Here is a 12866-nt window from a genome sequence, read left to right as displayed (position 1 = left end):
AACAAGGTGACAATGGATGTTGAATCCATTGAGGAGGAGGATCTTGTGAAAGGGGAGAGGGAAAAGGGAAAGGAGAATGGAGAATGCTCCAACCTTACCCTTTGAAGTTTAGATTTTCAAGATGAAGATGATGAAGCTCTACCTGTAAAAGAAGATGGGGAGGTGGAGCTTGGCAATCTCTTTGCAGATCTTGAGTTTATATTAACATATCCTGTTACCTAAACAATTATTACCTCCGTCACATTTTATGTGTTTAATTCGATTAACGAGGCTTGACTGCAGTTATTTTTAATTCAATTTTTCATAATGTTAAGTTTACTATTAGACCGTGTGGTCTAGTGACACCCGGTGTCCCGGTTTACACTCCCACATGAATGATAGGAGTGGATTTGAGTCTCAGTGGAGATTACTGTTAACTCTTTATGCTTTAGTAGGTTGAGAAAGTAGTTATAAATAATAAATAGGATAGGTAAAATGAAACAGAGTGAGTATTATTTATCATTCTTATTATACTTAGAGCTTGGGTTTAATTTGTTAAACCAAAATTGTCATAGATAATAATAATAGCATAAAGGGCATTAGAACTCCACTTTCTCTGTCATCTTCTTTAAGGCTTCATGCACAAATAGGGAAATCATGCATCTGCTGCTTAAGCTCCTCTATCCTTGTGCCACTTTCATCGAACTGGTAATAGAATTGAAGTCCACTTTATTCTTTGCTGTCTTCAATCGCCTTTCCATCTGCATAATAAAGATCTAATGGACAAAAAATGGTCTCCATGTTCTCAGTTTTGGATGGTTGTGATCTTATCTTTAATTTTGGATTGGATGCTTAATTTTAGTAATGGTTTTGTAATTTTATATTGTTTGAGGGTGGTTTGGTCTTTTAGCCGGTGATGTCACTTTTTCTGTCAGCTTTTCACTTTTTACCCCCAACTTGCTCACGTTTTCCTAGTTGTGGGTTTAGACTTTTTCTTTTTCTTTTTTTCTTTTTTTTATATTATTGACTGTATTATAATTTACCTACCCGTTTAAATTTTTAATTGTGATAGAACACATGCTTTAATTAAATATTAGTTACATTTACTGGGTTGTTGAAAGCACAAATCCTGTCTTGGCGATATTTAGCATCAATCTTGCCACACTTGCGGATTAACACGGCCATTGCACGCACGAAGCCACCACGAAATATATATATANCGCACGCAGCCACCACACAATATATATATATATATATATATATATATATACACCATAGTTTGATCACATGATGAAGCTGCAGTTTGGAGTTCCGGTCTACCATTGTCAAGATCTGCAAAGAGATTGTCGAGCTCCACTTCCCAATCTTCTTTCACAGGTGGAGTTTCTGGAAATCTAAACTTCTGAGAAGATGAGACCTCTGAGTATCACTGTTCTACCTCTTCTTCTCTGTCTCAACCACTACCTACCTCTATATCATAATCACCACAAGCTAAGATGGAGAAGAAGAGGGAGAACAGTGATACTCAAGAGGCTATAACAAAGATCCCACAACCTAAGCTCTAATACTCATCTTTCTCTAGAGAAACAAGGTGACAATGGATGTTGAATCCATTGAGGAGGAGGATCTTGTGAAAGGGGAGAGGGAAAAGGGAAAGGAGAATGGAGAATGCTCCAACCTTACCCTTTGAAGTTTAGATTTTCAAGATGAAGATGATGAAGCTCTACCTGTAAAAGAAGATGGGGAGGTGGAGCTTGGCAATCTCTTTGCAGATCTTGAGTTTATATTAACATATCCTGTTACCTAAACAATTATTACCTCCGTCACATTTTATGTGTTTAATTCGATTAACGAGGCTTGACTGCAGTTATTTTTAATTCAATTTTTCATAATGTTAAGTTTACTATTAGACCGTGTGGTCTAGTGACACCCGGTGTCCCGGTTTACACTCCCACATGAATGATAGGAGTGGATTTGAGTCTCAGTGGAGATTACTGTTAACTCTTTATGCTTTAGTAGGTTGAGAAAGTAGTTATAAATAATAAATAGGATAGGTAAAATGAAACAGAGTGAGTATTATTTATCATTCTTATTATACTTAGAGCTTGGGTTTAATTTGTTAAACCAAAATTGTCATAGATAATAATAATAGCATAAAGGGCATTAGAACTCCACTTTCTCTGTCATCTTCTTTAAGGCTTCATGCACAAATAGGGAAATCATGCATCTGCTGCTTAAGCTCCTCTATCCTTGTGCCACTTTCATCGAACTGGTAATAGAATTGAAGTCCACTTTATTCTTTGCTGTCTTCAATCGCCTTTCCATCTGCATAATAAAGATCTAATGGACAAAAAATGGTCTCCATGTTCTCAGTTTTGGATGGTTGTGATCTTATCTTTAATTTTGGATTGGATGCTTAATTTTAGTAATGGTTTTGTAATTTTATATTGTTTGAGGGTGGTTTGGTCTTTTAGCCGGTGATGTCACTTTTTCTGTCAGCTTTTCACTTTTTACCCCCAACTTGCTCACGTTTTCCTAGTTGTGGGTTTAGACTTTTTCTTTTTCTTTTTTTCTTTTTTTTATATTATTGACTGTATTATAATTTACCTACCCGTTTAAATTTTTAATTGTGATAGAACACATGCTTTAATTAAATATTAGTTACATTTACTGGGTTGTTGAAAGCACAAATCCTGTCTTGGCGATATTTAGCATCAATCTTGCCACACTTGCGGATTAACACGGCCATTGCACGCACGAAGCCACCACGAAATATATATATATATATATATATATATATATATATATATATATATATATATATATGTATGTATGTATGTATGCATATAAAACATTACCCACCCAACCTTACAAGGAAGAGACTAGAGAATAAAAAAATGTGTGAATTACAAGCATAATACTTTTTTGACCTTATCTTTTTTGTTTTCTTCTTTATAACATTTTTTGACCATCCGTTATATCTCCAAAGTCAACTATCTTCACAATCTCCATGCAACATCCGTTATAACGGATCAACCTATTTCGACGATTTTATTGACGGGTAACAAAAATGGTCATACCATAATAATATTATGATCAAAGGTGATCTTTTAAAAAATAAAGATTAAAAGTAAACTATCATCTATAAATCTATAAGTGACTATAACCGAAACTGAAATTAATTCTTAGTTTTAAATTTTATATATATATATATATATATATATATATATATATATATATATATATATTTATTTATTTATTTATTTATTTATTTAATTGCACTATATAATATTTGATGTTATAATTTATATAATTATATATCAATCCAAATATTCTTAATATATTATAACAAATCTATTTCGTGCATCGCACGGGTAAAAATACTAGTCCTTTGACTATTGTGATTTTCCAAATTTAGTCCTCGTCTTTTAATTTGGACGAATTAAACCCTCAACTATCAAAATTGTTCAACCATTAGTCCTTTCGTTAACCAAGCGTTAGATGGACGTTAGTGAAGGGCTAAATTGGTCATTTCCTCCACTGAGCTTCTTCTTCACGAGTCATTCGTTCATTAAGTTGATTCAAGGAGTTTGCTTCCATCTTACTTAAGGAAAATCCTCCTTCCCTGCAACAATACAATGATTAATATGTAAAGGCTGTGAATTAAACTACACCTGTTTTTCTCAAAACTCTGAAAAAATGTCGATTCCACGGATATATACAACTTTAGCAATCGCAGCGTTGTTCTTCTTCTCGACAGCCTTCGCCGACGACGTCGTCGTTCTAACCCAAGACAACTTCGAGAAGGAAGTCGGCCAAGATCGAGACATTCTCGTCGAATTCTACGCCCCTTGGTGTGGTCACTGTGAAAAGCTTGCTCCCGAGTATGTAAAGCTTACTGCAAGTTTCAAGAAGGCAAAATCTGTTCTCATTGGAAAGGTGGACTGCGATGAACACAAGAGCCTTTGCAGCAAATATGGAGTTTCTGGGTACCCAACCATCCAATGGTTTCCTAAAGGGTCTTTGGAGCCCAAAAAAAATATGAAGGTGCATGAACTGCAGATGCCATTTCTGAGTATGTAATATATTAGGGCCAATGTAAGATTTTCCCTAATAATATATATATTATATATTATATATTAGGGCCTTAATTAAGTGGTGCAAGTTAACTAGGTTTATTAAGTGGTTTGGTTGGACTAAACAACTAGTAGTTGTATTCAACCAGACTCTGTGCCTATATAAATCTGTATTGATGGGATACAGGATAGGCATTATATAGCACATACAGTTCACGGTACTCATACTGCTCAGGAGATACCAGTACACCATCTAGGGTTCTGAGTCAAGTATGAGACAAATATGGCTGACGGTCTACCGTTAAAGAGACATTACATCAACTGTGGCTGGAGATCAACAATGATTCAGCTTCCGCTATTACGAGGTCAGAGACATTACATCAACTGTGGCTGGAGATCAACAATGATTCAGCTTCCGCTATTACGAGGTCAGGTTACTCGTATACTATTCTGTTTAGTTAGATTATTTATATCTAACATTTGGTATCAGAGCCTTTATAATCTCTGCCCCGTTGGTTGTTATGCCTAAAATCAACATTAAGTTTTTCATATACATCAAGTTTTGTATATATTTTGATTTCAATTACATCCGTTTTAATTTCTTCAAGGTATGCATACAGAATATATCTATTTGTTTTTGATATAAATAAGCAAACTATTATGTATATTTTGAAATTTAGATGAATTATTTGTAATTGATTCTTATACGGTAGAATTAATTGTGGTTGTTTTTGAATTATGAAAATCAATTCAACATTAAGCACACAATAATTATCTAATTATCCCGTGACGTCGGTTTATTTTGGCCGGATTTTGGCGAGTTTATGACTGGTTTTGGCGAGCTGTCGGTGCGTTTTTCCGGGAGCCACCATCACGAGACTTGCCGGCGATCACTGACGACGAAGGGGAGACGAGGCTTTGCGGCGTAGGACGGCGGCGAAGGCACGACCTTAAGGAACGTCGTGTTCTGCAGATCTTCGCCGGACTGGTTCGCGACGCGGTAGAGGCGGGTGGACGGCGACTGGTGTTGGTGTTGCGTGGAGGTCAGACGGCGATGGCAGAGCTGGGCTGTCCCGGTGACGACGCCACTGCCCTCTCCTTTTTCCGGCGACGCCGTGGCCTGTTGCTTCAGTTCGCCGCTGCCTCTCTCAACGTCGTCGACCTCCAGGGAGTCCAGGCTGCTGCGCTGCTCTAGGGTTGATTAATGTGGAAGATGATGAGGGATATGGGCTATAATTTAATTTGGGCTGACCTGATCCAATATTAAAAAAGGAAAAATGGGCCTGTTATGATATTTTGGGCTTAATTCAATTTTTCCCCATCATATTTGGCCTTCCTCTCAATTTAAATCCTCCTTAATTCATTATTAAATTATCATTCAATTTGAGGCAAATATTAAGTCTTAATTTGCTATTTGAAATTTAATTTAATATTAAGGTTATATTAAAATTGCCTAAAGTATTGCAATTTATTTAAGGTTATATGTGTTAATAATATATTAATTTGCAAATTCAAGCATGCTATGTATATTTGTCAAATATTTCATTATTTGTTTGAATTATACATTCATTAAAGTATGCATTAAGGTTGAATTTAACATATTATTAAGGTATGTCATTAATTATCTTTTATTATTAATTGGTAATTAATGCTACAACTACAGTTAACCGCTAATTTGGACTAGTCACATATTTTATCTTTACAAATATGGAAACATTAAGAAGGTGTATTACCATAATTTGGTTTTCATTGTTAAATATTGATGGTGATTATAATGTTGTTTATTACCATTAAATATTTTAATTAATGATACCATTAATATTAATATGGTATTCAGTTATGACTCTGGAATTGTTTCCAATTAAGTTTATGTGACAATGTTTCAGTTAAGAAAATATTATGAATATTATCATTTTCTTGACATTAATGTTTTTCGGACTTAATTTTATCAAGTTTTCAAAATTATATCCGAAAATGTCTCTAAAGTTAGCGGTTATAACCATTGTTTTTCCTCATCTAGTCTCCATTTAATAATATTATTATGGCTATTTTATTGCTTTTTGGATTATTTGCAATTTTGCCATTAATGATAATAATATTATTAATTGAGTTATGAAGAGTGATTTTTGAATCAATTCAGTAATTTTGGAAAAACATATTTGCTAGGCAATTGACTATTGCCATTTATACCATAATTCATTTAGTTTTCGAATTATGATTTTAGTTCTTTCTGCCCATATTTGGCTAGTATGAATAATGAATATTTGGTATAAATTCATATCCTCTAGTTGATTCATACTCTTCAGATAGTTTTATGCATTCAATCACATTAAACGCATAATATTAAGTTTAATTATGCAATTTGGATTTGTGAGATTTTATTTTACAAATGACAATTTTTTTTTTTATTAATAGATATTGTTGGAATTTGTAAATTCGGTCTATTTCTCATAAATTAAGTGTGATGCATTAAGACATTTTGTCATGGGCTTAAAGTTTAAAAATTTCAAAGTATACATTCATTAATTTGGGTCCTTTTGGATTGGACTCATTAGAGTTTGAATATTAAGTTTATACTTTGGAAGCTCATATTAAAATTGCATTAAGTTACGCAATTTGTTTAGAATATATGAGTTTAATGCTTAATTTTATGCATATTAATTTGTCCACTGCATAATATTCTGGTTTTAAATTATGCAATTTTATTATTATGCCTTCAGTAATGCATAAATTTATGTTGGAATTATATTAGTTCCTTATTAAGTTGGACTTATGCATAAACTTTAGTTACGGTAGTGCCTGAATTTCAGCACATTCGGACCGTTAATTTAGTTCACCATTTTTTTTTAAAGATTTATTCATAAGTGAACTATTAAATTTCGGATTATACCCTACAGTTTTGTTTATACCCCAAACAGTTATACATTTTGTGTATATGAATCAGGGAGGCATACTAGTTTTATGGCCATGACTTAAGAACATCTTGGCCAGTAGTCTCCTTAAACTGATATTATCTAAAGAGTTGGTCTTTAGTGAGGTTTGTTTTACAAACTTTCCTGGGGTATATACATTTGGAATCTCCCATCATGATTTAGTATAATCTGTCAAAATTTTAAGTATTCCTTGCAAATGTGATTTGATTTCGGTTCATTAAAGAATAGCTATAGCATATTTAATTTATTGAAGTCTTAAAGTTTCAATCTTGGTTACTTAAAGAATAACTACAGCTTATTCGATTTCCAAAGATTATTAAGTTATGATATTATAATTTTAATTTGGTTGGGGAGTAGCCACAGCATCCTTAATCAGATTAAATTATATATATCTTTATCTTGATCACATAAAGATTACGCAAGGAATTGATAAATGTCTAGTGATCTTATAATTTTAATTTGGTTGGGGAGTAGCCACAGCATCCTTAATCAGTTAAAATTATATATTAAGCAGTTTATCCTGATCACATAAAGTTTTAGACATATAAGTTGTGATTAATTGTATCTAATATAATGGAATTTAGCCCACAGGCAATTTCGTTATATTTGTATAATTAATTAGGATGAAATACTATACTACGATCATAATTTAGCCCACAGGCAATTATGTATCGGAATGTAGTTAGTAGTTTTATCAGTGATGATAGAAGTAAATCAATTTATTTACTTTATGGCTATTTGTAAATAATTTCTAATTCTATCATGAAGATTAATTTTATGATGTAAACTTGGGATCATATTTCTTGAAGTGCCCACAAGGGTTAAGGAAAAGGAACTTGATTTCTTTTAAGTTATTTTTATCATAATGGTTGTAATGAATCTTATTGAATTAAAACTTTAGCCCACAGGCAAGTTTTATGTCACTTGATTCTTCAACTCATTTGATAAATTGTTTCATCGTAAATAAAAATTTTCAGTTGGATCTAATTGAGTAAGACTTTAGCCCACAGGCAAGTTTTATGTCTCTAGATTCTTCTGACTATTTGATAATTGAGATAAACCATTATCATAAAGGGTTTCTTAATTGGATTTAATAGAATTAAAACTTCAGCCCACAGGCAAGTTTTATGTCAATAAATCCCTAAACCCAGATAATAATTTTATCACAATTTCTTAGAATTTATAAATTTAGTTCAATTATAAATTCTAAGTTTCATGGTTTGCATTGGCAAAACATGTATTCAGTTACTTCCCAAAATTTAGCCACTTTTATTAATTATTCCACGAAAGTTTACTTGGTTCTTTGGTCTAACTATAGTAAGTTACGTGATATGATATACTTCTTTTGGATTCCAAAAATAAAATGTATCTTTTAAGCCAAATTCAAACTTGGTTTTGGAAGGTGTATTTTTTTGTTTTTAGTATATCCAACTATGGTGGGGAATTTTATCTTCATTATTTAGTTGGACTTTTATTGGAACCAAATATTGATTATTCAGTATGCCCAACTAATGGTGGGGAACTATATCCTCATTTATTAGTTGGTCAAATCAATTATGAGTATGTATATCATTAATTTTGCTAAAGAACAGTGGGAGTGATCATTAAGAAAAAGATCATTAAGATACTCCACTAAAGATTATGGATTTAACTATTGTCTTCATACTTCTCAATGCAAATTGGATTGTATGTCAAACAATAAGTAGTCCAAAAGATTTCACAAGTATTAATCTTGAATTTGTTCATATAAATTCATAAGTTCAAATTATTGGACATCTGGTTGTGCAGCATATTTATGAAAATGTTGTACCAATATTAATGAATTTATTAGAACAAAATCATCTAACTTGTGGTGCACTGTCATTCTTTAGCATTTAAGAGTCTTTAGTTTCTTCAAAATTGATCCTGGGCCATTTTGGTATTTAAGGCTCAAGACAATTTTGCGAGACATAAAAGTAAGACTCATAAATATTCAGTTAAAGTGGATATTGTGATTATTTGGGAAGTTATGGTGTATGTTAACATTCCAAATTTATGGACTTAGAGGTTTTGGTTTGTTCTCTAAGTTATTGGAATGATTCTGTGACTTAACTATCTTTTGGCTATTTTAATGAGTGGGAGTGACAGACGTGTCAACTCTGAGCTCTTAGCTGTTAGAGGTAGTGTTCAAGTTTAGAAGTCACGGAATACAGTTAGCATTATGCTAACATTAAGAGATCTCTATTTAGGCATGCTTTTAAGGATTTTAGAGATTATACAGTGTACTCTTTTGTACAAATATTTGGATGGTTTCTCTCTTCAGTTGTGCACATAATATATTTTGAGAAACATCTCTTAAGTTATACCGAGAATAAACATTGGGTTTGTTCATGAGGGGCCTAAGTTAGAGAATTGAAATGCATGTGACCATAATGGATATTACTCTGCAAAATAGAGTACTTATCACTATGATTCGTGTGTTTGTTCTTTGATGAGGGTTGTGCTAGTACTTGCACCAAGTGGGAAATAGTAAGATTTTCCCTAATAATATATATATTATATATTATATATTAGGGCCTTAATTAAGTGGTGCAAGTTAACTAGGTTTATTAAGTGGTTTGGTTGGACTAAACAACTAGTAGTTGTATTCAACCAGACTCTGTGCCTATATAAATCTGTATTGATGGGATACAGGGATGCATTATATAGCACATACAGTTCACGGTACTCATACTGCTCAGTAGACACCAGTACACCATCTAGGGTTCTGAGTCAAGTATGAGACAAATATGGCTGACGGTCTACCGTTAAAGAGACATTACATCAACTGTGGCTGGAGATCAACAATGATTCAGCTTCCGCTATTACGAGGTCAGGTTACTCGTATACTATTCTGTTTAGTTAGATTATTTATATCTAACAGGTGCATGAACTGCAGATGCCATTTCTGAGTATGTAAACAGAGAAGCATGAACCAATGTTAAGATTGCTGCAATCCCCTCAAGTGTTGTGGTATTAACTCCAGAAAACTTTGATGAGATTGTCCTGAATGAGAAAAAGATGTCTAAGTAGAGTTTTATGCAAATTCATAATTATAATTAGTGGTGGCTGCCAACCATTTCCAGTTATCTTATGCATACAAGCACAACAAGTTTATCACTGATAGAAAATATCTACTAACTACAGAAAGGTAGAAGAAGAGAATACAATAAGTAGACGTATACAAGTACAACAAATCAGTACATCAATAACAACAATTACAACCCTGTTAAATTCGTAGGAAATAAATCCGAAAATAACAATACAAAGTAGAAAATCCAAGTCGTGTATGCCACACTTTCCTTAAAACCGATTCGCTACCTCCCACGGGTGCTAGGAGCGTTGTAGTGTCGGTCTCCCAGGATAAAATGGATTACAATAGTATAGTTGAGCACTCAACCTATACTATTTTCAGCGAACAAGAACAAAGTTGAACACTTGAAGTAAGAAGAAGAAGAAACAACACTCTTGTTTTTCTGCTTTCACACTCTGCTTTTCTGGTTTGGGATGAGAAAGGAAGAAAGACAGATGAAATATTTCGGACAGAGAGGGAGAAAGCAAGTGAAGTGTACTATTCTCTTTTTTTTTTTTTTTTTTCGGATGGCCAAGAGGTATTAAATACCTCTTATGAATATAGACACAAGATAATGGGCATAATAGGACAAAAGGGATAAAGAGAGTGGGACATACTCTCTTATCAAGACTTAGAGATTCTTTTCTATGTCTTGAAAACATTCAGAGGTGGGTGGCTTTATTTTCCAAGAGAGCAACCAAAGGAAGTGGCTTAGGGATTGTACCGGCGTGAAAAAAAAAAGCCTCCATCATGCTTGCTCCATCCTACTTTTCGGAATTGAGAAGCACAACACCAATAAATATGAGCACATGTCTCCAATATATTTAATCACACTTTTTCGGAACACAACAAATATAATATGGAGGAACATCAGCACATGTCTCCATATTATTTAATCAACCACTATTATTCGGTTAACAAAAATGGTAGAATCAATATCTCATTCACACTATTAATATTTTTGACCCAAAATATTGTACCAAAAATATTATTAGTCAAAATTTTCCAACAATCCCCACATGAATGAAATTGATTTCGGGACAGAAAAAAAAAATGACTCGATGTGTTCAATGATCGATTCCTGCATAGAATAGGTAGGTGTAACCCTTTGAACCATTCCTTGTGAAAATATATTTACTCTACTGACTGTTCGGTAGAACGTGATGTCTTTGAACCGTTCTGTCATTTTTGTAGACGATGATATATCTTACACAGGAACCTTCCAACCTTAGTTCTGTTCTCATGGGTGTGCCCGTTTTTGGCCATGGAACACAGTTCCTGGTTCTGCGAGAGTTTCTAAAGAATTAAGCCCATTCAATTCTCCTTCGAAGCGGCCCCACTTCTCTCTCACATAGGTGATTCTTTACCGAGTATCCCGCATACTCATGTCAACCGACAATTTGAATCATTAAAGCATCAATGTGCTAGCCTCACACGGGAGTCACTATTTTAACGAGGTGAGATAGGGAGTCTGAACCCCCACAGTGACAAGCTTTGTTTCATAATTTAGTTGTCCCATTGAACCTAGGTGCCAGCTAGGTTGGGTATCCACTATAAAACGGTTATTCCAAGGGCTTTAGTCCCATTCCTCGTGCTAAGTTTTCTATAACCTCTTTGCCTAATCCTTTGGTTAGAGGATCTGCTATGTTATCTTTTGACTTTACATAGTCAATAGAGATAACACCTGTTGTTAGAAGCTGTTTAATGGTATTATGTCTGCGACGTATATGTCTAGACTTACCATTATACATATTACTCTTTACCCTTCCAATTGCAGCTTGACTATCACAATGCACACAAACTGGAGGTACAGGTTTTTCCCAACTCGGAATATCTTCAAGAAAATGGCGTAGCCATTCGGCTTCTTCACAACATTTATCCAAGGCTATCAGCTCAGATTCCATCGTAGATCTAGCTATCACAGTTTGTTTCGTGGATTTCCATGAAACGGCTGCACCGGCTAATGTGAACACATAGCCACTCGTGGACTTAGAGTCCTTAATATCTGATATCCAATTAGCATCGCTATACCCTTCAAGTACAGCAGGATATCTTGTATAGTGCAGTCCTAGATTACGAGTATACCTTAAATATCTCATAATTCTTACAATTGCCTTCCAATGAATATCACCGGGATTACTCGTATATCTACTGAGTTTACTAACCGCATAGGCAATATCCGGTCTAGTACAACTCATTAGATACATTAAACTACCAATAATCCGAGCGTATTCTACTTGAGAAATACACACTCCACGATTTTTTGATAGATGAACATTTGTATCCAAAGGCGTCTTAGCCAATTGATTATCATCCTTGTTGAATTTTTCAAGGATTTTATCAATATAATGAGATTGACTCAACATAAGACCATTCGGTCTTCTAACAATTTTAATTCCAAGAATTAAATCTGCTAATCCCAAATCCTTCATGTCAAATTTCAAATTTAACATGCTTTTGGTAGATGTTATCATTTCATCGTTACTACCAACAATGAGTATATCATCTACGTATAAACAGAGTATTACGAAACCATTTATTGTTTCTTTAGTGTAGACACACTTGTCACTCTCATTTATCTTAAACCCATTGGTTAGCATTGCATGATCAAATTTTTCATGCCATTGCTTTGGTGCTTGTTTCAAGCCATATAATGACTTAACCAATTTGCACACTTTACTTTCTTGGCCTGGAACAATAAACCCTTCAGGTTGTTCCATATAGATTTCCTCATCTAATTCACCATTTAAGAAAGCGGTTTTAACATCCATTTGATGAACTTCCAAA

General features: G+C 33.8%; 1 pseudogene; it reads left to right on the top strand.

The window, feature by feature from the left end:
• The first annotated feature begins 3678 nt into the window (after positions 1-3678).
• LOC116027545 overlaps positions 3679-12866 on the top strand; it is a 13192-nt pseudogene continuing 4004 nt past the window's right edge.

This window comes from Ipomoea triloba, chromosome 8 (genome assembly GCF_003576645.1).
Source record: "Ipomoea triloba cultivar NCNSP0323 chromosome 8, ASM357664v1".
Taxonomy (NCBI): Eukaryota; Viridiplantae; Streptophyta; class Magnoliopsida; order Solanales; family Convolvulaceae; genus Ipomoea; species Ipomoea triloba.
Note: the sequence above shows the minus strand (reverse complement) of the source record. Positions and strands in the feature narration are given on the sequence as shown.